The sequence below is a fragment of the Parus major genome, chromosome 7, assembly GCF_001522545.3.
Source record: "Parus major isolate Abel chromosome 7, Parus_major1.1, whole genome shotgun sequence".
NCBI lineage: Eukaryota > Metazoa > Chordata > Aves > Passeriformes > Paridae > Parus > Parus major.
The window spans coordinates 8,483,769-8,509,694 of NC_031776.1; positions in this window are offsets into that span (position 1 = coordinate 8,483,769).

Genomic DNA, 25,926 nt, shown 5'->3' on the forward strand with positions numbered 1-25,926 from the left:
ACGAGAAGCTCTTGATGGCCAATACAAATTATTACAAAGCACCAAAAATAAATATTAGTTCTTATACTATCTTTCTACTCACATTCTAATGCTGATAAATGACAAAGCATGACCTTTTTCAGTAGATAAGGTAGATGACACAGCAGTCATTGTTTAAGAAATACTTACTGGGAAAAGTGAGTCCTTCAGGAAAACATATGTTTTCATTTTTTCAGTAAAATGCAGGAACAAAAGTGCTTTTGTTTTTGTTTGCTGTTATTTTGGTTGGGTTTTTATTTGCAATTTTTGTTTTGTTTTTTGGGTTTGTTGGTTGTTTGTTTTTTTTTTGCTTTCAATTCAAATATCACTGATTAATTCTTGGCAGGCAGTACAAGCACATTTTTAGTGACATTCTGAATTACTTAAGTGAAAATTTCAAACATCCATAATTCAGAAACCTCAATTCCCTAGACATCCATTTCAACATCAAAATATTTACCCTATGTTATTTTAAAATAACTTTCAAACTTCATTTTCATCATTAATCTATTTTCCCTCTAAAGTTTTCACAAAAGCCACTTTTTTAATGAACTTTGTAACTGGGAGAATACAGAATGCAGAATAATGCAAGCTCGTGGAAAGACTTCTGAGATTATTCAGAGTCTTTGGCAACCTGGAAGTTCTTTCAAGATAAATGAAAAACAAGATTCTACAGTTGCCTGTCCCCTGGCACCTTGTAACTATAACTGGACTGAGCAAATTAAGTTTGACCACCACTGAGCAAAGATGTGCAGCTTTTAATTAGATGGCATGGGGGTGATGGCTGCAGGCCTGGTGGATGGAACACAGTTATTGTGCCATTCAACCTTTAGAATATTGAACAGAGCTGCGAAACGGAAAAGGGCCTAAAAATCACCTCACCATTAGAAAATCGTTTTATCCTAAAGGTTTCTATAGTGTTTAAGGGACTTCACAGTGGAAGTGAATAATCATCTGAAAGAGAAGAACCAGTGGACTCATCAAAATGCAAATAACAAATGAGAGGAAAGTACAAAATAAGGCAGTTCTGTTTCCACATTTCCTGAAACTGTACCAGATGGCCCAGTGCTTGCCTTTCATTAACTAGTGTGCTGGGATAAAGCTGTGTTAATTAAATCACTAAACTACCTCTAATTCTCTGTTATTTACTAATTCAACAAATTTAATTTTTTTTTTTTGTTTCGTTCAATACAGCAAATTCTAATTAAGTCTTGTAAAGTTGAAAGGATCAATAATTAAATAAAATAGATGAATAATGATAGGTGGTTGTCTGTTATAGCATTAGCCATAAAATACAAGTTCAAGGCTCAAACTAGCTCACATGGAAGGAATATTTTGCACTAAAGAGACCCCATGGAACCAAATATTGAAGGAAGAACTTCCTAATATACTTGCTAGAGCATTACAAATGCTGCCAACACTCTAATCGAGATGCAGGCTGCTTGGCACTGAGCTGTGCAGCTTTTCCCTGAGATAACCTTAGATCAGGACAGGCTTCCCAGAGCGTGGCTTTGGGGCCACCAAGGTGCAGAGCTTTTGCTGCCCTGTAGCAGGCAGAGGTAAATGCACAGCACCCTGAGCTGCACAGAGCAGGTCTTGTCTCTGCTCAGGTTCCCTTCTCCTCAGTGCCCAAGCTTGTCTGAAAGGCAGCTCCAGTGCCCGGTTGCCCTTTCCTCCCATGTGATCTTTTGGGGAAAAATAGCCATTTGAGTGCACCAGAACCAGCCACCAGCTGTCCTAATTACTTCTAGCAGGACTGGCAATTCAAGGGCTTATTTGAGTGTTTCCCTGGATTTTGCCCTCCAGTTAAAACAAGCAGTCCTGGGAGATGTGTTGGGAACTGTTCCTTTACTCAACCAGTCAGTTAAGAAGCTCTTTCTTTTTCAAGATGATAAAATTTGAGAGCCAGGAGAAAATAAAAGAAACAAATCTGTTGATTCCCCTGGTAGGTTTCTGGGTCCCTGCTGAGGAGGGACAGCAGCACTAGGACAAGACAGGCCTAGCCCAGCAGGAACAAAAAACCCTGGAGCCTACAGAGTGAGGAGAGGACTGCTCCCATTCCAGAAGGTCTATCCCATATTGCTAAAATAGTAACACAGCATAGCTCAGGAGTCATACTTACCCAACATATTCAAATTCCTCAAACAAACAAAAACCTCCCTGCAGCTAGGGTGCCAGCCTACTTTGTAGGAAATGCAAACTCCTCAGAAAATATTTCTGAAATCACAAGAAATATTGGGAATTTTTTTTGTAGTTCTACATGTTTTTGGAAATAAGAGAATTGTGCAGAAAACTGACATGTCAAGAAAAAAAAGAAAAATCAAAACAATTATAGTGATTACAACTGCCACTCAGTGTTTGCATTCCAGCTCCATCCATAGCCAGTACCCTTTTCTTATTCTACTATACAAGGGGAAACATCCTGCCACTAAAACGTCTTTTAGACTGTCTAATACATGAAACCAGTGCAAATTTACCCACCAGTATAGGAGAATTTTCTGTCAGGAGACAGAAAATATTATTAAGCAAGGAATCTTGCTTAAGTACCTATTTTCCTAAAAGACAGGGCTGTATTGGATACTGTTGAATGGACAGTGGAAATATCAGCCAGGGTTAATTACCAACGTTTCTCTAGAGAAAAAAGATTATCAGCAGCACAGAGAATAGATAACTACTTCCTTTGGTAACAGCTGTGGCACTAATACTCTTAGAAGGTTGGCAACCAACCTTCCATCAAATATTCATGCCAAATGCTCATCTGTGTGCATGACAGGTGTAAGTAACCTGTTCAGCTTTTAATTCTTGCCATATTTGCATTTATGATTCTCAGTTATATAGTTTCTTGAAACACTCCCCTGTGAATTAAGGCAGTGCCAAGGAACTGGAAGATATCAATGTTCTCTTGCACCTCAATAACAAATTATGATTTGATTCCCAAGAAATGGTGAGATACAGGAGGTATTTTGCTCATTAAGAAAAGCCCCAGTAACAGATATAGGGTATACAGGTAACAGGGTATACATGTACAGGACACATTAACACCATTTTTCTGCTGAAGCACTAGTGAAAAGCAAGAGTAAGCACCTGAATTACACAAAAGAATGATTTCTTTGGCCAGCTTCTCATGTGGCTTGTTCAAGAATTTGAGTTTAGAGGAGCCCACAGGGCCCAGAGCCTGCTCAGGCAGATGAACAGACTGCTGAGCTGTCCAGCCCTTGGATAAAGCACATGGCATTTCCTCCTCCATCCTGCTGAGATCCTGCTTAGAAAGCACACTCCAGGTACAGGCTGAGCAATGACTCATGGCTGAAATACTGATTAAATCTATGTGACCCTTTTGCCTTTGAGGGCATCAGCCTACCCTTCCCTCTCAACCCTGACCCAGCTCAGCCTCAGGATCACCCTCCTGTCCCCAGCAGCACCAGGGCTCAGCAGGTCACTACTGACAAAACTCACAGAGACATCTAAAAGTTACTTTTTGGCTGCATCCTGTGCTGATGAAAACACTGCAGAGCATCAGTTCTCAGAGTTGATGCATAAATCTCTTTTTAACACACAGATATTTTCAGAATGATTAAGAGGCAAACACACCACGAATTAGGAACCCTAACAGCTTTTATGCTGGATTTAACTGAGATAAATAAAAGTTGTAGCCAATTTCAGTTATATTAACTCATGCTTCTTAGATTTGGTTTGTTGGTTTTTTTCATATTTACCTAATTAAGCATAAAGTCTTCATCAGAAAATTTTGTTTGGTTGGTTTTTTTATTCATTCCCTTTTAGAAAGGATTGTTCAGCAGATGCATACAGGCAAAGCAAGGAGTTCAAACTCCATCCACAGCCAGATAGCTCTTGCCTTAAGAGAACACAGCTGATATATGTACAGCAGACATGTAGATGTGCAGACATATACACAGAAGCAGAAAATGTTAACTGAAGCCTGCATTCAGCTGGGAGCACCCAAAGCAAGGGCGATTTAAATGTGCTAATTTTGCATCAGCCAGCTCACAAGGCTGATTCTACTGCTTTCTGACTGGTGACATTTTTGTTCAGTCTCCTGTGGGAAATGACTAGCCTAGATGGGCTCCTCTCTGGCAGAAATCATGGAAGGAGGTGAAAAATATACAATTATACTTTATTCTAATTGTTTATGATGCTCAAGCCAAACTGTACCTCTTAACAAAGGAATTTAGGAGGTTCACAATCTTCAAGGGATTATGTTCTACTGAGTATCAAATAGCAAGCCTAAAATTTCCTTCATCTCTTCCAGGGCCACAGCAGGCAAGCTTAAAAAGGCTCAAACCTTATTTTCGAAACATGGTTTTCTTTGTAGGTTATTGGATAGGGGTTTTTTCACCTGTTTATCTTTGAAATTTTCTTTTTGCAAGAAAAAGGAGGAGTATATTTGTTGTATTTCTTTCTTACTACTGTTCTGGAATTGAGAATATAGAAAGACTAAGCTTGAGTGACTGGAGAATATTTGCAACAAGTTTAGTCTGGGAGAAAAAGCATTTGCTCTTGTACAAAAAAAAAGATAGGTCACGTGAAAAACACTTCAGAAAGACAGCAAGAAGCATTTGGAAAAGCACTTTACATTTCTTGTAGAAGATAATGTGGAAGAGGAGAATGAAAAAGCAAATATATGTTACTTTTATTGACATGCCCTGATAGAAGGAAAAACAAGCCAGAGATACGATGAAATCAATCAAAAAATAATTCAATTATCGAGAAAATAATTGTATTGAACGGGCACAGTTTGCACTCAAGATGCCATATTACAAAGTCCAACGCATTCCTGGGTAAATTAAATGGTCATCACGCATCATAAATTTGCTTTTTAAATCTTAAACGTATTTGCAGTTCTTTTAAATCTAAATCCTTTAAATTTACAGTAACTCATCTGGAGATTGTTCTACTATCTGTTACTACACCAGATAATTGATTAACATATCTTATCAGGTATCGAGCTTGATCTGTGCAGAATTACAGAATTTTGTTCTTCCTTTGAAACACACTTTTTGTGGAACACGTTTTCCACAATTATCAATAGAACTCAAGAGCAGAAATTGCATTTTAACCCTCGATTGCCTGGTTTCTCCTGTCTTGATCTTATTCATAGCATTTCAACTTGCTCATTTCCAGAGAACAGGTAAACAAACTAAAGGACTAAGTAAATTATTTCAAACCCTACAATTTAAATGTCCAAACCCTCCAGTTTTATCAAGGCCTGTAAAGCAATAATGAATAAATCTGCCTTAATCACAAAGCAGTCCGCTCTTACTTAGCTTAGCATTTCCCGCTGTCTTTTTGCCATGTGATTTTTGAAAGTAATAATTAAGCTTTTGTACCACTATCAGAAAACTGGCAACATGTAAAACTTCCCTGTATGCACAGGAGTGCAGGAATTTCACAGACACAAAGCACTGTGGGTACCCAAACTGTCCTTGCATCCCACACCTCATTTAGAAACGTAAGCCTCAATTAAAAGTGAGGTATTTTCTACCCTGTAACAATCTGGTTCATTAATCTTTGACCCTATACACCCAAACTGTCAGTTGCTAAGTAAGCTGCCTGCAGTACCATTCTAATCAGATTTTTAATTCATTTGGTGGCTATTGGCTCCTTTGCAGTCTCAAATAGTTGCTCTGATTTATTTTTCAAGTGTAATTTCGAACTTTAGATACCTTGCTAATAGGTCTCTAGATGTGTAAAGCTCATTGGTAGTCCAGAAATAATTATATTCATTAAAATATCCAAAATTTTTCACAATAAATTTTAACGTTATGCACTGTTTCAACACACTAAGCAGCAAGTAAAAATTCAGACCTAAGGGCTGAACCCACCTTTGCTACCTTTTACTTATTCAGTCACAATTCTCATCCATAAATTACCTCCTACCTTCAAATATTAAATGAATGTACACAACCTTCTCTTACATATTTCTTTTCATCAATACCCACTGGTGCTATTTAGAGACCAAGAGAGAAACTAAATCCATACCCATCCTCCAGTAATTCTGCCACAATAAAGCAGATGAGAAACAGATTTTAAGAGCACTGTACACAGTAAATTAAGATGTTTATTTTCAGGAGATTCATTTTGAAGATGGATCCCACACAAACACAAAAAATAGGTACCTCAGGACATGCAACACACAATGTGAAGTTTACTTTTCATAAATTCTCCATTTCCTAAGTCTGTCAGATTTGGTACTGAAAATCTACTTTCTTGAGAAATTGTAAGTTCCCAAAAATGAAGAAACTTCCCAGACTAGTAAAACCAAATTCACTGTGGAAAGACTACAATTTGGTAATGGAAGTTTTACCTGCTCTCCCAATCCCTAAATGCTAATAAGGATTACAGAAGATATTTGGGTTTACTCAAGTTTCATACAATAATATGTAATAAAAAAATAATTGTATTTTCAGAGGGAAATGAAACAGTCTTGTGATAAAAGCACAGTTCTGCAATCAACAGCAAAAATTTACAGTAGATGTTAGAGAATAGATTAATTTCTTTTTCTTCTGAAGAAAAATGTGATAGGACAGAAATTTTAAAGTCTAATGCAAGTCTAAATCCAAAACCCTAACCTAGACAATTTTATTATAGTTTCTAATTAAACTATCCCCTCATGAACCTACTAGTACAAAGAATTTGTAATACCAAAATGCTGATTTTAAGAAAAAATGTATTGTTTATATTTCTTCTTCGCAGGTGGAGTCAACCACTGAAGTGCACTGCTAGCTGTTTATAAATGGCTTTTGTTAAAACAAGCTAGGGCTGCAAATATTTTAATCGCAGGTTGTAAAAGCAGAGAGAAAAAACAAGTTTTGTGGTGAACAAAGCAGCCTGCCACACTATTGTGCCCCCAGGGTGAACAGAATGCTAGATGCTTTATCAAATAAAATAAAAACAGCTTGTACCTTTTTTTACATTAATTGGCTCATGATTGAACTTTAATAAACCCACGAACTCTCTTTAAAAGTTTCCTTCCCATTTTTAAGCGTTATCTTTTTATTTCAAATTTCCTTAGCTAACTGAATTCCAGAACGAACTCAGCGCAGTTGAAGGCTTTTATTGGCATTCGGTGCTTTATTTCCTTTCAAAGCATTTCAAGCCAGCATGCACACTCTTGCTCAAAATATTTTGCTATAATTTTCGTCAGGCTTCTTATTTATCTTTTCAACTGGCTCTTAGGTATGTTTCTACTTTCACAGCTTGCTCATCCAAAGGTGCATTATTTAAATGTCCTCTAAGACAAGAGTAACTATTTTGAACACAATACAAAAGGAAAACAAGAAACCAGTGCAAAGTATGCATTTAAAAGCATGCTTATTCCAAAATTGCCTGTTTCTTGTCAACAGCTGGCACATTTAGGCAACCAAAAATATCCAGTACATAAACTTCTAAAGCTACGTCAGTTCAAATGCCTAATTTCTGTTTGGCTTCAGATTCATCCATCATGAATAAAAAAATATTTTTTTTCCCTTATCTGCCTCTCACTGTAAGTTAATTTCCTGAACTAAACAGATGGGAAAAAAAAAAATACAGGTAGTCAAAACAGAGCAAATAACAGAAATTAACTTCCACGTGAACTCTAGGAAAGCAATAAGCTTATTCAGCATGGTCATAATTAGTGAAATGGCTGAGGAAAGAAGGGGTTTTGCACAAACTCACACACTTCTGAAAGGTGATATTGTAGCACCTGTGGATAATAAAAGTTGTATTTAAATCTCTGCAGGTACGTTCCATTAATGCTATTGAATCTTCTCTTCAACTCAATGTACAGAAAAATTTTATGGAGATAAAAATTCCATTTCCAGTAAAATTTCAATTTAATCTTGTCACTGTTGACAAGACCAACCACCACAATTACAGTGTCTTTAAGTTAAAATATTAAAAATAATTTATTCACTGAAAGACCGGGTAAAATGGCATCTCCTATGTAAGGAAATGCATGCATACTGCCATAATATTTATCTTTCTTTTGCAGAATTTCAGGAGAGTCACAGGGAGTGAGGAAGGATTATGGGAGAGTCTGGGCTCTGCATTTCTCAAGCCTCAAAAGATTCAGTATCCAACCCTTTTTTTTTTGTTCTGGGTAGTATTTGTCTGGCTTCCATGCAGCTTCCTACTGCCCATTTTATGAGGCACTTGACAGTTGTGTGAATTATCCCTTTATTTTTACAGTTTTGGTATGTACTTAGCAAAATTAGAAGCCATTAAATTTATAACACACAATATACTTAGTCTGCAGATTGTAACTCTTACTATTGATTTCAATGAACATAGAAATCGGGTTTGCTTGGAGGCCCAGGACTTTGTATTTCCTTATCTCAAAATTCCCACAAGCCTACCAGAATCCAAATCATTTTTTAAAAGTAGGTGTGATGGTCTGAATTTGAGATCCTGTCTCAGAAATTTCCAAGGCTCTGTGATGGATTGTGTGGCTACTGCAGAATTAAACCCAGCAAGTCCATGCAGCCCTGGATTATTTTAAAAAAGAGATATTGAGAAAATAAAAGATCTTAGTTATGTTTGTTGAACAAGCCTTTAAAATTAGGTTAGATTGGCACCAAATGAGTTAATAGAAAAGTTTCCTACCCACGTGAGGGCTGATTTTTCTGTGCAGAATATGAAACCATTGTTATCCCGTGGCTTAATATTAGGAAAAATCATGCACTTTTGGACCTATATAATTATAATTTCTTACACATCTTCCTTATACTTTGAAGAAAAAAAAAAGACATTTCCTGAGGGTAGCATTTAATATCAGTAATCAGCAACCACTGATGTTTCCAAGACTAGCAATTCAAAATTTGCAGAAATAAACAAAACAGCTCTGTTATGGAAACACTTTTAAAGTAGCTTTTCCTCTAATTTTAAGCCAATGCAAGCCTTACATCAGTGTGAGTTTGGATCATCACAATGTGAATGTATTCATCTGCGCTCCACAATTACGCATCAGGCAACCAAGGCAAATATATAACAAGTCAAGTAAACTGACAAAAAATTTAATCACAAGAAGTAAAACAACTGCTTTACAAAAACCACCTTGTGTAAAAATGGGCTGCACCTTCACATATTTGTTTTTTCTCTGAAATATATGGGATAACAATACTCCATTCTAAACCCATTGTAGTCAACAAAGGAACTGTTAATGTCTCACAATGACCACTGAGGAACTGCTTGTTGGTTAATCCCAAATTTATGGTAGTGAGTTTATAAAAACTCCTGTCCAAAATAATTTTTAAGTAACGGTCACAACACAATTGGCCATACATTCAGCTGTGCTTATTCTCCATTTTAGATTTGATCCCTCACTGTTATTTGAATTTTGCTGTAAATCCCCCGCTCAATGGTGGCTGAAGGATCTGGTGTGCAGAGCTTGAAGAACCAATTTATAAGGTAACTTACTGATTTCTGCATTTTTGGCTTATAACTGCTATATGAGGATTTGTTTTCCTGCATAAAAACATTTCTGTGCTTGTTCTCTCTAATGAAGTTTTTGTCATCTTGTTCATAAAATGACTCTCATATCAAAAAGCTTGCTGGCATTAGTTAATTTTTCTTCCATTAAAATTGCTTCCAAACTTCATTAGAATGATGGTTGTTGTGCACATCAACAGCAAATTATTTTGATAATTCAGTTAAGATTTTGCACTGCCTATTTAAATTCTTTAATACTTCCTCAATATTTAAGAAAAAAGATTCAATGCTGTCATTACTCTGTCTGTCCCAGAATAGGTGGCACTCAAATGCTTTGTCAGCCCAGAGACAGATTTACAGAGTTCAGCTAAACTGGAGACTATTAAATCCCCAAACATTAATCCTCTTTATTCAACAAGGGGTTTAGAATGAAACATAAATACTCTGGTTCAAAAAATTGTGTATGGAGTCAAGTATGACAGAGCACATCACAGACCATTAGAGTAATTATTTAAAAGGCAAAAATCAAAGTTAAATGGTGAAGCTTTATCTTCCTGGGCCTCAGCAGAGCAGAGAAGCACAGAATGGTTCCAGTTAAGAGAGGTGTCCAGTGATTTCTATAGTAAGGTCCAGCTAGAGCAGACTTCCAGGGATTCTGCCTGGTGGATATTCTGCAAGGATGGATATTCACTGCCTCTCTGGGGAGCTTTTTCCTGTGTTGATCACCCCTGAGGTAAAAGGAACTTCCAGTGTATTCAGGTGGGATTTCCCATTTTTTGGGTGAATGGAAGTTGCCTATAGGATCCTGGCTCAGTTTTCTCTCTACTCTCCAATGTTTGCCTTTCTCAGTCTCAGGAAACTGCTCCAATCTCCCAACATTCCAAAGATCACAGTGGCCTTCCAAGAGCATTATCCTCCTCCCAGGGCTCTCAGATGGCTGTAACTCAGCCTTACTGTCTCTGCATCTCTTGGTAAGCCCCTTGGCTCTCCTCTGGGCAGCAGGCACAGCTGCACTGCCCAAAGAGTCTGTGTGCACCCATGGCAGCACTGCAGGCAAGCCAGAGCTCCACACTGTTGTAATCAGAGCTCTGCAGCTGTGCACAGCTGTTTTGTTTGCTCCTTGCATTGCATGCATCTGTGTGCAGGAATCTGAGATGCTCTCCTGGCACCACTGCTTTCTCCAGGGAAGCTCCCCAAGCTCCCCTCTCGGGCTGTCTCCCAGCTGTGTCTCCTCTCCTATCATGCCAGTGGCATGGCTGACTTCATTCTGGTCTCTAAAACAAGAAGTTTGTTTCCTTTCTCTTTCCAAGATGTATAAGGCTTCTAAATTAATGAGTTGTATTGGAGGAGAGTGCTAAAGAAGCAGAATGTCAGTGATCTCTCATTTGTACTTAATGTTAATATTGGGCTATATTTCCACCACCCTAGAGTATCTGTAACAAACTGTCCTAGTATTTCCAGACTGAAGCAACAGAGAGTTCTTGCACACGTGTCAATGAAAAATATTACATAATTCATTAGTCTGAGAAAGAATATGGCAATATGTTTAAGCCAGTCAATAAAGAGTTAGCAAAAAAAGAAAAAAAGACAAAGGGCGATAAGTTCATTAACATGCAAAACTGTAAGAAAATGGAAGCATATCCTTGACTCACAGTCAAATGCAAGTCAAGTCACACTTGACCTGTAGTGATTTATACCCACACATGTACAGAGGGAAAATACAATCTGAGAAATAAAGAAAGTTGTTTAGCAAATCAAATGATTTTAGCGGTTGCTGATAAATCTCTTTCTGAAACTGATGGAAAACCTGTTCAGTATCACTGAAGTCAGTGGAGCTTTGCTGATGTAGCCCTCAGAAAGGTCAGATTTTCCCACTCTCATCCATCCCTCACCAAGATGCTTCTTTCTTTTGCCGTCATGCCTGGAAATGATTCAGTTCTCCTAATTACCTATCTGAACCTGAGAAGAATCATTTAAAGAGCTTGTTTAACAACTGAACCCATGGTCTCCAATATTTATTAACAGAACCAGAGCAGAGTCTTATTTTGTCCAATCAATAACAGTTTGAAATAATTAGAGCTCAATGAACCACAGCACCATACACCTTGCTTACTACTATATTGTAGCCTGGCAAACCCATAAGATCATGTTTGATACATTTTAAGCATATATTTAACATATATATTCTGTAGCTTTTAGGTCTCTGGGTGGCACAGCAAAAAAAAAAAAGTAAATAAAGCTCATTGATCGAAAGCCCATTGTTACCACTCCCTCCTAATGGTAACATCTCACCAAAGATAAATCCTTTTTCTGAACATCACTATTCAAATTATAAATACTCTAAAGATCAAGCAGTGAAAACCCTATCGAGTGTTAGCAAAAAAAAAAAAAAAAAGAAAAATCCATTTGAAACTGAACCATCTTATGCAGCTGAAAGGTTCACAGACAAGACCAAATTCAGCTTCTCACAATGCAAGTTTGTTGCTGCTAGTAAGGAGTGCTGAGAGTCACCTGAAGTTTGGAAACTTATAAGTGTTTTGCTCCTTGAAGCAGTTTATCACTCCATTGTATTTGTTCCAAAACACAATGTATGATTGGATTACATTGCTGCATTTCCTTTCCAGCTCTCTGGGGGAAAAGCCAGGCCCTTTTGAAATGGAGATGAGAGTGACAGTGAAGAGCTGCTACAAGAATATTTTGCTAAGTGACATCCCTGATACTTACTAGAGTGGTATGCAACTTTATTGTGCAACCACAGCTTTAATGAGATGTGACCAAGGCCTGGGAGAATTTGGTTATGAATATATATTAGCAAAGTTTCAAGGCAGAATGATTCTTATATCCTGTTTTATACTCCCAACAGTTCTTGATAGGAGAAATGAAATGAAGTTGAATCGTCTTAGCATTGATAAGGAACTTGAAATATTCAAGAAATAACCCATCAAACACTAAAATTCAATTTATAAAAAAAGTGCCTGACCACTAGAAGTGAATATAGTGGGACCATGATACCTTAAATCCTAAACTTGAAAACTTAGAAGCTCTTATTGGTAGAGAAGACTGATTTTTCTTTCCTTGCTGTAAAACTATGGTCCTGCAGTCAGAGAGGAAGATATTTGAATGGATGCATGAAACAGTCTTAAATATTTGTGTTTCAATTCAACTGTTTCAATTCAATTGTCTACCATGACAATTTTCAGACGTCACTTTTGCTGTCACATCATCACATAACCCTTCTGCTTACGTTTTCAAAGAAAAATAAGGTTTGATCCAGGCTGTCCTTAAGACAAGCTACAAGAATTTCCTTCCCTGACTTATTTGTGACTATCACATAATAGCTATGCACAGCAGGATGCAGTGTCTCTGAAGAATAGGTATAAAAATAAATGATTGCTCCTCCTTAGCAAAGCTACTTAGAGAAATCTCAGGCTTGAATCCCAAGGTCTGAGATTTCTTCTCTTTTGATTCTATTTCTGTTACTGCTAACAGTCTATTTTATGAAAATAAAATGGTGTTAAAGAACAAAAGCAACTGGTCAAAATCCTGTGGTGGTTTGAGTAATAAGTCAAGAAATCTGCTATTCATCTAGTTTGAAATATGGAACTTTGTTGTAATGCAGAACTTGGTGACTGGCAGTGCAGATCGAGGTGGAGAGGCTGCAGCCAGACCGATGTTTATTTTCCAGCACTGGGTAAAAAAACAGAAAGCTGGAGAGCTGGTTGAAACCTATTGCTTCCCAAAGTAAAGTACCTCCACGGGGAAAAAAACAACCAAAAAAATAAAGTCTAAAAAGGAAAACAGGGACTCCCTGAGGCAATGAATGGGTGAGTAACCTGGGCATGTTTGACAGCAAAAGACTATTTTCACAGATGGAGATGACAGTGAAAGATGAAATCTCAGTGGGGCTGAACCCAAAGCAAAAAACATGAAAAATAAGAACTGATCAGGCATCAGACAAAACCACAAGTATTTACTAGCCCTTGATGAGCACATGTGAGTCAGACAAGTGGTCAGCAAGCTCACATACCCAGAAATGTAGAACAGAACACAGCATTAGAAGTGCAGTAGGAGGTAGCAAAGCCACCCATGCAGCAGGTGGTCAGAAACTGTACATTACAGGACACAGAAATAGTGCTGCATGCTACAAAATGGAAACAAGCAAGTTTTTACTACAACATCCAATGAATGAATAGAAATATGACAATAAATGGGACAGCTCAGAAACCTTTCACATTAAAAGAGGCATTGTCATCTGAGTGAACAGGCACAAAAAAAAAAAAAAGGGCCAGGCTCTGTCTAGGTGATTTTTTGTTTTTTAAATGGCACCACCTAAATCAAAGGATTGCACCTATCAGTGTCATCATGCCTGATTAAAAAAATACAGTTGTGATGCAGAAAAGCAAGACAATGATATCATCTGAAGGAATCTTTTCAAGCCACTCCTTGTGGGCAAGAAATCTGTGAGACTGTTGGAACCAGAATAAGCACAGCTAGCAAGTGAAATGGCTGTAGCTGTAATTACAGCAGCTATATTCACTAAAGCCAGGAGAAAAAGAAATTCAAAAAAGAGTGAGGGGAAAAAAAAATCACAGTAAGTTATAATGCCATTATTAAAGCAGGAGTCTTACTATTGACAATTCCAAACATTTTTATTTTTTTGATTAGCGGTTAATAGAAGAGTGCTTTGGTCAGACACGTACTCCAGGACATTGCACTTTGATTGCTTCTTAGGCGTGCGCTGATCTGTGGCACCGATAGCAGGATCAGTGAAAAGCCTTTTTAATAATGATAATGGCAATGAGAAGCAGCTTCATTTACTTTATCCCACATGAATCTCCATTACTGCGAGCAACCTAAGCCATGACAATACTGGTGCTAAGTAGCCAAGCAAAAGCACGAGCCTTTTTCTAACAAACCTATTAAGAGCATCAAATTAATAAGATCACATCTCAGTACCATGGTACTCACTCTTTTCATGCAGCTATACAATATATACATATCAGCCTCTGCACGCCTGTGCTAATAAAGGAGCTGCAGGTTTAACCTGGATACCCCTATCTCTGCTCACATCTGCAGCGCTGCTCTTCTTCCCCCGCTGTTTTCTCTTAAAGGATGCCAAGAAAGCAGCATTTAAGTCTTTTGTCTTCTCTTCTGCAAATCCTGCACTGTTATCAATTCCTGAGCAGAGAGAGTTTCCTGCCAGGCACCATGCCCAAAGCCTTGGCAGTCAGAAAGGTTTTAACTCATTCCAGGACAGATCTGAGCACTTTGCACTGAACGGAAACGAGACTGGTCACAGACTCAAGCAACTTGAGGAGTTCAGAACTTACTGAAATAAATCTCAAGCTGTCATTTTCAATAGCCTCTTCTACTGATTTTATCTCTCATCATATAAACCCTCTTTCTCCTCACAGAACCATTTGAGCAGCTTGACTGAGCCTTTGGTCGCCAAACTCCCAGGGGAGCTGGGGCAAACATCTCCAGGTAACTGAAGGGCCGCTCATCTCCTCCTGCACAACCCCAGGCAGCACAAGCAAGGCTCGGATGCCTCATCCCTCCATCGTCTTGGGGGCTGCACCCCGTGCCCACAGCCCTGTGCAGTGACAGAGCACGGCCTTGTCATGGCCAGCCCACCCAGCAATGACTCTCTGCCCCACTCCTTCCAATTAAACCATGCGGTGCTGGCTGCCCTTTGATAATTCAGCCACAATTTTACCAGCTCTGAATTAGCACAGAGTGTGAAACAGGCGTTTAGCTGAGGCTTTAATGGTTTTCCGGGAGAAAATAAAACAAACATACAATGTGGATTCAGATTAAAATGGTGTAAATAGAAGTTAATGAATATTATTACTTGAGTTATTAGAACTTTCTGCTTGAAAAAATTTAATCTAATATTCCCATTTTTAGTATTGCCAACAGCACTGGGGCATGCAGTTCAATAGTTCAAAGTTACCAGCTTTATAATTGCTTTTTACAGACCTTAAAAAAGGCATTTAAGTTTCAGGATGTAACAGGATGGAATGAATTACCCATAGTCACTTCAAAATGCAAGGAAAAGAAGTTATTACTGAGCTTAGGTATTTACATACCTGTTCCTTTGAGAAACATGAGGAAGAACTAAAAAGCATGGTAAACAAATGAGAGAAAATTCTGTAATCAAAGAATTAGGAAGTCTTGGGCATTTCCAGCTCAACCAGCCTTGGACATTTCCAGCTCAACCAGTATTTTTAGAAGAGAGAATTTAAGTTGAAACTTTAAATGATATCACAGTTTTTCTTCAAGATGCAATATTTTAAAGACTGAATTGCACTTTATTTACTCTTATCCGTGCACAGTGTACTCAGTAGAATATAAATTGGATTAATCTCGTAATGTAGCTCACTCAGGACAAAAGGTGTTGCTAGCATGTTGTCCTCATTTTAAATGATGTTCCAGTTTGTTGACAAATCTGTTTTAACATCCCCAGTTAACACTGCATGTGGAGACCGTGCCATTGAAAGAGGAATTATTTTGTCCTGGTGCTGACAGCTGCCTTGTTGACAATACCATCAGATTTACCATTTTGGTGGTGGCAGCAGCACCTGAGCAGCCATCTGTAAGAACACATTGTTTTCTGCACCACTATAATGATTACATAAATTTTAAATATTTAAAAATACAAGTAAAACAACAGGCACAAATATCAGCTGTAGGAGGAAAAGCCCCTAGGAAACTAGCCTGAGTACTATTTCAAATATCACACATGCTTTTCCAGCCTGAATTACTCACCAGTTTACACTTTGATAGGTTAAAGAATCAGAGAAATAGTTATAAATCAAACATGTAGGAGCAGATTGACACAAATTACTATGACAATCAGTCCAAGTTATTTCAAAGGCCTTGTTTCAGGCAGAGTAATTTGGCCCCCAAATCCTGAAGGGTTTTTGAGAATTATGGAATTCCTAGAAGATGGGAGTAGAAAAGAAATGAAAGATCATCCTTTTCCTAATACTGCTTTGGATGTTCTTACTTCACTCACCTATATCTATAGTGAAATCTCCATCTATAAAAGGTAAACCCCATGATTTTCACTAAGGCTCTGACTGAGAGAATTGCCTAATAATTCTGTGTTCAAATGCCATGATCAATGGCTCCTCAAGCTTTTACAAAGGAGGAGAAATAGTTCCAGAGATAGCAAGCCTTTCTTTCCTACATCTGCCATTAAAAAAACAAAAACAAAACCAACAAAACCAAACTGAATTGAAGGGTTTTTGCAATTTGTAAAGTTCTGAAGTAAAACAGGGACCACAGGCTGAGGTTCCCCTGGAGTTCCAGGTTTGTATGTTATATAACACAAAAGAACATGATTCAGCACAGCCCCAGCACTGTTTGCTTTTCAAATTTGGTGTGCTTCTGTGCAATACAGCAGAAATGTCAAGCCCAGCTAAGCTTAAACTAAATGTTTAACCTGCAAGCCTTCCTCACTGTACAGACCAATAAAACTTGCAATGACTTCAATGGGCACTTGAACCAAAGAGCCCTTTTGAAATTATCTGTGATGAAAAGCTCAGATTTTTTTGAAGTTAACTCTATGATTTGAAAGAAAATAACATTTAGGAGGCATATAACTTCTTTTTGTGGTTTTGAAGGCTCACTAGTAGAGATCAACAGGATCAACACTCACAGATTGTAAACCACTCCTGAGAAAATGCTTTAAAGGGCTTTGTTTATTGTGAAATATCCAAGTATTACCATCTTCCTTTTAGACCATTGTGCATCAAGAAAGAACTTGACATCTGCCTTTCCATCAAGAGACTCAAGATCAGAATAGTCCAATAAAATCTTCTTGTCTGGGAACATTTCTGACATCAGCAGGTGAGATCTTGCCTGAACACATTGAAGTCCAAGCAACTGATACAAGTGTAGGATTTAGTTACAGGCTCAATATTCACTGAGTGCTCAGTTTGAATAGCAGAGCCCTCCAGGGACCGGTTTTTCATTTCTCTAACACCAATGCAAAACTCAAGTATTTTCTGTGATTATATATTTTTTTTAAGTTGTTTCTAAGTTGAATGCTTCTGCGACAGTGCCCTTGAGTAGGGCCCATGCACACAACCTGGGCACAGCCACAGGCATGGTTCTGCTTCAAGAATATGTAATACTTACATACTTAGAAACTTTTAAACATCTTCTGCCAAATCTATATCTATAGTATCATCTATATCTATCTATCTATATCTATATCTATATCTATATCTATATCTATATCTATATCTATATCATCTATATATCTAATCTCTTACATAAAAACAATGAAATAACGCTTTGTAAAAGCTAAGAAAATGGACTTATAAAAAAAAATGTTATACTTTATATATTCTAATACAGAAATTTTACCTTTTTTTCCTTTCCATTACAAGGCTACTGCAAAGCAATTTTGGCCAACTTCCAGGTATTTCAACAGATTTTATTATTTGTGTGATGGAAGCATGAGAGCATAGATCACCATTTAATGTTCAAACATTCCTGCACCAGAGGATTACTAAGAGCACAAGGATGAAAGAGGCATTTGATTCTAACAGATTGAACCACATCACCTGGAGGAGGGCTGGAGGCTGCCCAAACTGCACAGAAAGCACAGCTCCAGAGGTTTTGTACAGACCTACAATGCTCCTACACCTAGAAGTTCCCAAAAGTGAACTCCAGAACTGCCAAGGGATGAGGCACTGCTGCAAACTCCAGGCTCCTGTATCCTAAGAGCTGGATTAATGTTAGGGGGGGAAATTCCCCTATGTCACATAGCACAGTATCAGTGTCATAAATGCCTGAGGCTAAGCTTCCCCAGGGAGAGAGCTCAAAAGTGAATAGACTGGAAAAGAATGTAATCCTAAATAAGCTTCCTGTGCCTGATGTACAGACACAACAGAAGTGCTTTTAAGGAGAAGTACTGAGGGGCTTGGGGGGTTTGGTTTGGTTTTTGTTTGTTTGGGGTTTTCCCTGGTTATTTTTTTGTTTGTTTTTTTGTTCTTGGTGGGGTTTTTTTTGTTTGTGTGTTTTTCTTTTTTTGTGTGTTTTTTTTGATGATTTTTTCTGGTGTTATTTTTTGTTTGTTTATAATTCTTCAGTTTTGTTTTTTTGCAATTAACAAGGGAGACAGAAACATGAAAAGTTTTGTACTTTCTTTAAATGATAAGAAAGAAATATGGAGAAGGGTAGCAAAGACTGACAAACTTCCAAGAGCAGTAAAATAAATCTACAGTCAAATTCAGATTCTTCTGGATTTCTGTGCTCTAATGAGGAATTTCTCATAAATACTTCTCAGAGCAATCTCGAAAAATGATGGACATTCACACTGGACTTCCTCTTTTCCTCCAAATGGTTTGCAGAATAAGAAATAAAAAAATTCAGAGATGACTGATTTAAGTCAGCTCAAGGGACAAAGTCCAGTGAGGCAGCACATAGACTTTGAGTTCATCATCATTTAAATCTGAAAACTCAGGAAATACACAAATGACCACCCTTTCCAAAATAACTAAGATTTATTGCTTTTTCAACGTAATACCATATTTTGTGCTTTTTCCCTTGCTATACAAACTGTCATCACAGTCACCCTGCCAAAGGACTGATCTTTTCCCAAGAAACTCCTTTTCAGAAGCATGAAAGGTCTTCAAGGGATTCAGACAGCCTGGCAAGTTTGAATTTCATCTCTAGCAAGATAGCATGTATGATAAAATAAAATAACTGAGCAAATTCATAAACACAGTGTATTATGAAAATGCAGGATGGTTTCTGTGAGGGAAACTCTGCTAGTCCTGAAAACTCCATGGCCATGTGAGTGAAGGGGGTCCATGAACATAGCACAGCTGCAATTTCAAATGTTATTAAAAAAAGAAAAGTTCCACTAGACTGGAGGAAACAGCCATTTCTGGACTGAGTGCTAATCCAAGGAACAGAAGCAAATAATAATAATAATAATAATGCTTAACCACTGCTGTGCAGGGTGAGGCCAAGTCAGAGACATTCCCTAGGTACTGGTTTCTCTCAACATCTTCATCCATGACCTAAAAAAGGAAATTGGAAAAGGGTTCCAGGCCTTTCCAAATCAAATGCTGCAGCCAAACAAGAAGAACTCCAGAAAGACCCCACCTCAAAGCTGAAAAAGCAGACAAAAAGATTACAAAGAAGCTTCAGTGGAAATAATGTATGTTACTGTTCCTAGGCACCATAACATCTTTCTGACCACTGCAACTATAGAATATTCCATATTTAAAAATAAATTCTAGTTATCAACATGAGGTTACAATACTGCTTAGATATCTTCATTGTTTTTTTTATAGTAGCTCTTTCACAGAAGAAAAAAATCACCACATCACAAAAGAAGTTCCTCTACTGCACATTTGAATTTCAACAAAATAAAAACTAAAGTAGAAAATAAATGTTAGAACACAGTGACAAATCAAGCTTTTAATTTAACAAAATATCCATAAGTACTTCTCACATTAAAATAAAGCCTGCAAGTATGTTAACTTTAATGACTACTGAACAAAACCCAAAACAATTGGACTGAAATATCCTATAAATTCAACTTTATGGTACTTTGTCTAAGGAAACTGTGATCTAAGCAGAGAAATAACACATTGCTAAAATCTCTAAGGAAGATGTACAAGTTAAAATGACACTGTCCCTATTCCTCTCCAAGAAATTTCACTTGTAATGGAAAGCCTGTATTGTAATCCGGGCACCAGGTCCCTTTGATACTTTTGTATTCTTTTCAAAAACACTGAACTCTATTTTTGCTGGTTGCAAATTCATGCAGATTCACTCTCAGGGATAAGCTCCAAGGCAGCAAAAATACTTATGGAATGAAATACAGAGCAAACTCTGCACATTTTAAATGCAGGCACAGAATGTGACAACAGATAGGTTTGTGCCTCAGAATGGTTTGTGGGCCTTACAAAACAAAAGCAGTTCTGCACTGTAAGTGCCATTCAGTGAAGGTGAGAGGGGTCTTACAGAACAAATTCTGTTTAGCACATCGAGGGTGTTAAGAAAAAACACAAACTATTGCGTGTAAAGGCTATTGAGAGCCTAGGATAAAAGTAAAATCTACACTGGAATGCAGAAAGGACTGACAAAGCTGGATCTTAATGCTTAGCAATACTTCAAGACTTAAAAATCTGGAACAAGCCTGGTTGTAGCATCACAGTAGTTTAACTCTTCTGTATTTGTTCTGAGGTCAGTTTGCTGGGTTTTGTTTTCAGGGAAAGACGGAAATAAAAGCTGAGAGAGCTGAAAGCCTGACAGCACTCACTACAAGAAACTGAAACTGAGATGCAGGATGAGTTGCTCATCCATAGGAGATGAAGTTTTTATTAATATCTTAACTAAATATACACTTGTTATTTATCTGTTTGATTCCACATATGACAGGGCTGAGGTGATGGAACCGATGATGAGCAATGACCCCAGAACAAAAATAAGTACTTGCCATAATTCAGGTTAAGAGAAGATGGCAAAGTGTACATTTACTCTAGTCATTCTAAGAATAGAAGCTCATAATCTGTCTTAACTGCTAGATATTTTAATGGCCTGCAGAATATATCTAACTATGTAGAACAGAAGCCTTAAAGGAAATGAAATTCTCAGGGAAAAATATGATCTAATTAAAGCACCTACAAACACTTTTCAGAAACGGGAAAGAATATTTAATTTTGTCAGCAACATCTGCAAAATGTTTTAATATGAGATATCTATAACCCTTCTAACTTCCAGATTTTTGGAGTATGTCGGAATGTTTTACAAAACACATTAATTGGTACAGCAATAGTTTGAGGCAGTGCACACCATTTCTCTGGAAAAACACTGTCAAGAAATTATGGGTGGTTTTATTTCACATCCCTGTCCCTGAACTCTGCCTCAAACTCCTCTGTCTTATCCCAATGGTACTAATATTTGTAATTATAAAGATACAATAAACTGTAATGTTATAAGGTATACAAAGTGTACAAGATTTGATATCATATATAAGGTTATATCAGATTTTTAAATAAAATTTTGGCAGCTTTACTTTCAGCAGTCTCTTGCATTTGTGAGTTGTTCTAAGTTTTTTTTCCCTTCAGTGAAAGAGATTTCTTTCACATGAGACTTTCCCTGTTATTTCATATTCCATTTCCTGAGGGCAATATATCAGCTTAAAGAAAACACTGGTCTACAAGTGTACATGTGGTTGAGACCTCTCCCTTTTTCATTATTAATTGCTGTAACTTTGGACAAAACCAGAGGTAGCAAGACAGATAACACAAACATACATCTCCATATTAGCAATGTGGAACAGGGAAAGAAGTTTTATTGTCCAGTGCAAATCCACAGCACATTCTGAAAGATGGGAGGGCTTTAGCTACAAGCAAAACTTTGGCGAGATCATTTTCTCCAAGCCGTCATTCTGAAAACGTAAAATGCAAGTTCCATCTCCTTTGTTTAAGTTTTCCAAAACCCAGCAGCAACCCAGGACACTGTTTTGACAGTTCTCTCTGGTGACATGGCACCTGGGTGAGGACTAGTACATTGCATGCTGATGCAGCCAACCATTCCTAGGGAAGCAAATGGAAAAGGTCCTGAGAGGTTATTATCATTACAGGACTGTTATTAATTTATTCAGCAAATTTTCATTTGCTAACAGCCCAAGTTCACTTAGAAGTTTGCTGCACTAATTATCTTCTCTTCATATGCTCGTAATTTAAGTTATTTTACATTGGTTTATTCTCATACTTGGTATTGATAGATTTTCCTGTTTCCAAATGCTCAGAGTAAGGAAAATATTTAGCTATCTAATCAAACACTTCTCACTTACTGTGGAAGTCATTGGCCTTTTCCTTTTGCCTTGGCTATTAGAGAAAAATTATGGTTTGTGAAGCTACCAACAAAACTGCATAAGTCAGTCCTAAATCACTGTGAAATCCATCAGATTAATCTAGAACAATCCAAAGACCAGAATACAAAATTTGAACTGGCTCTATGTCTGAAAACAGTGGCTAAAAACTAAACCAGCTGAACATCATCTACATGCACAGAAGAATCCATGGGATTAGTTTATATGACTATTTTCCAATTCCAATAAGCAAAAGAGAGCAGAAAGGCAAATCAAAAGTGCATTCCTGGTTAGTCATAAACAGAAATCAGAGAAGAAAAAAAACCTGTGAAGGAAAATTCACTCCCACAGATGGGCACATCTCCAGTTCACAAGTGAGGAACATTAAGACACTTGATAAACAGAAGTGTTTTGTTTTCAGAGTTTTCAGCCTGGTATCCTCTATGATCATTGCATCAACCTCCATTTCACATTCAAAAGGGAAAAAAAAAAAGAAAAGAAAAAAGAAATCACCTGGAATTAATAGAAGTAAAATGTAAATTTATCCTGCTTCCTGCAAGGTGACCACTTGTCACATATCCCATTGAGATTCCCTACAGGCCTGAAAATAAACTTCCCAAGCCTGAAAGTAAACTTTAGCTGTATGTAAGGCTGAGAGTTTAATGTGTGAGCATCTGTTCCTGCAGTTATTCCATTTAAAGTGCACTGTTATTCCCAAACTGCAGTACAGGTGTCCTATGCCACAGTCTTAACCAGAAGCCTCCTATGTATAGAAATATTTTCTTCCTTCTGTTACTTTTAATTGCATCATGTGGAATTACACTGAATAAAATATTGATTTCCAAGATTTATGTTGCTTAAGCAATAATGCAGTTGGTAACACCTCTTACTATATTTTCTCTCATCCTCTATGGCAATTTTCTAAGCTTAAATATGTTAGCTCCTGGCATATGGCATGTTAATACACATGTTGTGGGAGTAATGCTCTCAATTTATCTACCAATAGTTGGCAGTGTTCACTCAATTCTCTACAGCATGACAGCAATTCCAGAGGATAGCCAAAAGTGACAACACTGTCTGGGCTGGGGTTATATGCTAAACTTCAATGTTTTATCTAGGCACATTAAGTCGTTTCATGAAAATTCATTTTTAGTTAAAAAACCTGCAAGGATATGAAAGCTTCCATTCTGCTTCCTTATCTTTGTAATGGTTCAGGCTTAAGACATTATCTTGTATTCAGCTCAAGAACACCTCAGTACTCCTGGTAGTGTCTTTTTTTCATTTTTTTCCTTTTTTCTTTGCTATTCTTCCTAATTTAGATTCCCATTAATATCATACCTCCTAAATATTAAAAAGGCAGCAGTGATAACCCAGACTACTTGACTTATTCTACCCTGATTTTAATGGGTTTGCCCTGACAGAAGCTTGTGGAGAACCTCCCACTTCAATACTGGCATCACTGAAGGCTTTATTAGCCTAGTTTGTGTAATTTTAAACAGCTTTTCTGTCATTCTGAATCCATGAAGACAACTTATAGATATTTTCAAGGACAAAGATCACTTGGCACTAGTCAATCTTGAAAAAAAGTCAGCCCTCAAAGTGCTCCCTGTTAGCAGATGGCTTTGTGAGCCAGTTACAAGCTTCACATCTTCCTTCCCTCCGTGCTTTGCAGAAATATATCCATCTATATATTTGTTCTTCTATATATATCAATGCATATTCCTATTTTTTTAATTTTTTTTTTTTGCATTTTATTCTTTTGGCTAAATATATAATTCCATATTTCTCTCCACTTGCTAATTTTACTTTGACAAGCCCTGACAGATGACAAGAGATCTTCTCTTGTGGCTTTCCCACATTCCTTCGGTCCCGATTGCATATCCACAAACAAAGCTGTCAGTGAAGCCACCTGCTTACTGACAAAGCAATGTGTAAAAAATAAAGCTACATGATTTTTCAAATTGCATCCAGAGAACAAGAGCCAATCCAGAGCCACGAACCAGGACGTGCTTCAAATCAGAGATGTGCTAACTCTGTTACCAAATGTGTGGACTATCACTAAACAAGACTTTCTTTTGCCTTTTTCTTTCCCTACCCCCCTCTCAAAACTGGAGACAGGGAAAAGGAAAGAGATGTCTCCATCCTAACCACTCTGCAAAATTCTTTCCCATGAAAGAAGTAAAATGCTCCACATTAACATCCACTGCATGAACACAGGAAGTCAAATCAGATGATGGTGCTGCTCCCACCACAAGGATAAATGCACAGGAAACACCACCAAAATATGATGGTTAGCAATTAGTAAAACCCAATCAACAGTACAGGCTGGGGACTGACTGGCTGTGAGCCCAAAGGGCTACAGATACTTTAATATCAAAACAGACAAGGGAAAGGAGAGAAAGGTAGGACTGTTTGCATTTGTATAGTCGTACACCTATTACGCACTATTTTCCACATACCATTGTATTTCCTCACCTTTTAACATTAGGATAGAAGTATGTGGGTGAGTATATCTTCCTTTCATTTCCTCACAGCATTTCCACAGACATATACCAATGCACCTCACTTTATACCATACACTGAAGTTGAAAATAGTGTGAGGACATCTCCATTCCCTGTTCCTTTTCCACTGTCTACTAGACACACACATTTTATTAACCCTACAGTGTTGCCAACACTTCTGAAGGAGTGAGAAGAAATAGTCTGATTGTAGATCAAGCTAAAACAACCTCCAGACTTCTCTACTTTGGACCAGGGCAGCAGCTGAAAGCTGAAGCAAAATGTGTTTCTGCATGTCACAGAAGTATGAAATAGAGACAAGTGCCCAATTTTATCCCCAGACATTTCCTAATAAGTGAGTCAGTTAGCTGTGCCTTCTTGCTCTGCTTTGCTCAAGATGGGACCCATCAGGAGCAGATATGAAAGCATTTTTACAGACAGTCTAGCCTGTCTCTGAGCTTCAGGACAGGCACCTCTGCAGTCCCTGCTTCCCAAACACCCAGAGAGGAGCACCTCTGGCTTCCAGCCCCTAGCCAGCACGGCTTTCCTTGCACAGAAACACAGAGGAAGGAGCTGAAAACCAGCACATTCACATTTAGTTCTAAGGCACACCGAAAGAGATACCTGCTGCCTCTAACTGTTCCCTGTTAACAGGGATTTTTAACAATTACAATTTCACCCACAAAATTTAGAAGGCTTACAAGATAGAAGGGCATTTGTCCCTGATACTACCCTACATTAGAAGAACAGTTCTCCTGGAAGTATACCACTAGCAATGCATATTTTTAAGATACACAACCAAAGCTCTCTGGCACTCTTACCTGATCAAATAAGAGCTTTTCTTTTCATGTTATATCACCACAAGCTAATTCCTAAATACCCTTCTCTAGAACTGTAACTAAACTGGCAATTTATTTCAAAGCTTATGATGTATAGCAAAGGAAAAATCTGAACTGGTAACATTCTTATAATCGAGAGCATAAGTTATTTTAAACATCTGTAAAGATCCATCACAAGGGATCATGGGAACAGTAAATGAGCCATACTGTACTTATAAAAAAACATTAAGGGTTTGACACCATAAATTACTAGCAATGACAATGAGCCTTTACCTATAACTGTTTGCACTAAGA